Raw genomic sequence first — 2,486 nt, 5'->3', positions numbered from 1 at the left:
TTTTGTGCTGGAGTAAACCAATTAACAGTGTTGTGGTAGTTCCACATGAACAATGAAGGGTCTCACCCATACATTATACATGTATCCATTCTCCCCCAGCCAGGCTGCCATTGAGCACAGTCCTTGTGCTATATCATGGGTCCCTGTTGGTTATCCATTTTAAGTATAGCAGTGTGTACCTGTCCAAGTCAATCCTAAAGGAGATCAGTTCTGAATATTCATTGGAAGGACTGATGCTGAAGCTGAAGCTCCAGTTCTTTGGCCACTCGATGCGAAGAGCCCACACATTAGAAAGACCCTGATGCTGGGAAAGATTGAAGGCAGGAGGAGAAGGGGATGCCAGAGGACGAGATGGTTAGATGGCATAAACTGACTCAATGGACATGAGTTTGAGTAACCTCTGGGAGATGGGAAAGGACAGGGAAGCCTGGCATGCTGCAGTCCATAGGGTTAGTCGGACATGACTGAGTGACTACTTGCAAAAGTTTCAAAGCTAGTAAGTTTTAGAGCCAGGATCCAACTGTGTCATGTAAAAAGTTTTGGTTGCAAACAACAGAAATAGATTCTAGCTAATGTGTGTGTGCTGTGTGCTTAGTCCCTCAGTTGTTTCCAACTCTTTGTCACCCGCCAGGCTCCTCCATCCATGGGATTCTCCAGCCAAGAATGCTGGAGTGGGTTACCATGCCCTCCTCCAAGGACTCTTCCCAACCCAGGGATCGAATCCAGGTCTCCCGCACTGCAGGCAGATTCCTTACCATCTGAGCCAACCAGGGATTCCCCTACAAGAAGGGTCTTCTAGCTAATATAGGTGAAATTTATTGAAGGCTATCAGGTGGCTCACAAAATGGATAAGAAAGGACATGCATGCATGCTAAGTTGCTTCAGTGTGTCTGATTCTTTGTGACCCTGGGGACCATAGCCCACCAGGGTCCTCTGTCCAAGGGATTCTCCAGGCGAGAATACTGGAGTGGGCTGCCATGGCCTCCTCCAGCGGATCTTCCTGGCCCAGGGATCAAACCTGCATCTCTTATGTCTCCAGAATTGGCAGGGAGGATTCTTTACCACTAGCACCACCAAGGAAGCCCCTCCAAGAAGAGTCTAAGAACAGCTTAACAGTCTACTCAGAGCATCTATGGTACTTTGAATGATCACCTTGGCTGTAAAGCAAGGATAAGCCAGCATCAGTTACCTGGCCTAGCTTAGTCTTATGACTGGGCAAGGGGAGGCCACCTTGATTACCAACCCAGCAGACCCTAAACACTGAGGGAAAAGTAATCCCTCATAGAAATTAGAGTGCTTTAATCCAATGAAGACATACACAGGGACTTCCCTGGCTGTCCAATGGTTAGAATTGGATCATAAAGAAGGTTGAGCGTTGAAGAATCGATGCTTTTTAATTGTGGTACTGGAGAAGACCTTTGAGACTCCCTTGGACAGCAAGGAGAATCAATGAGTCAATCCTAAAGGAAATCACCCTGAATATTCCTTGGGAGGACTGATGCTGCAGCTGAAGCTCCAAAACTTTGGCCACCTGATGCAAAGAGCCGACTCCTTGGAAAAGACCCTGATGCTGGGAAAGATGAAGGCAGGAGGAGAAGGGAGGCAAGAGAGGATGAGATGGTTGGATGGCATCACCAACTCAATGGACATGAGTCTGAGCAAACTTGGAGATAGTGAAGGACAGGAAGCCTGGTGTACTTCAGTCCATGGGGTTGCAAAGAGTTGACACAACTTAGTGACTGAACAACAGCAGTCATGGTTAAGACTCAACATTTCCAATACAAGGGATGTGAGTTCATCTCCGGTGGGAGAACTGAGATCCCACATGCCGTGAGGCCACAAAAATGAAGGCAGACATATACAGTACTGGGTGTACTGTGTATTTTCCCCAGTGTATTTTTCTCAATAAACCCAAATCTGTCCATATATAAATTCTTGGCCTTGTCCATTGTACTATTCTACTTCTTAAATATGGTAGCAAGCTAGAGCCCTTGTTAGCTAGATGTCAGAAAGTTAACAGAGGAAGAAGGAGGTCACAAGGGACAAAATGGAGTAGATCAGATTGCACAGTGATTTTATAAATACTTCTTTCTGACCAATATGGTATGTTCTTAGCTAAGAGTGATTCTGATTTTTTCCGCTTGGTCCAATGAAAATCAAACAGAGTTAAACAGACCTGGGTCTGATTCTCTGTTTCACCACCTACTGTCTGTATAACTCAGGGCAAAGCAAAGTGAGCCTCATTTTCTTCATCTGTAAAATAAGCTAAAACCCACCACCTTACCATATTGTTATGGGTTTAATTGAGCAAACCTGTTAAGTGCCTGACATATAAAATACTCCCAGTAAATGTCACTCTCCCCCTAGTCCCTGTCCCAGTGTACTGAAAAAGATTATATGGTGTTAGCATTTTTAGTATTCTGAAGATTGTATGATTCATTTCTTCTGAAGATATAGTTTTTCTTACAGAAGAATATCCAGTATTC

This window comes from Bos indicus x Bos taurus, unplaced genomic scaffold (assembly GCF_003369695.1).
Source record: "Bos indicus x Bos taurus breed Angus x Brahman F1 hybrid unplaced genomic scaffold, Bos_hybrid_MaternalHap_v2.0 tig00011955_arrow_arrow_obj, whole genome shotgun sequence".
NCBI lineage: Eukaryota > Metazoa > Chordata > Mammalia > Artiodactyla > Bovidae > Bos > Bos indicus x Bos taurus.
Note: the sequence above shows the minus strand (reverse complement) of the source record.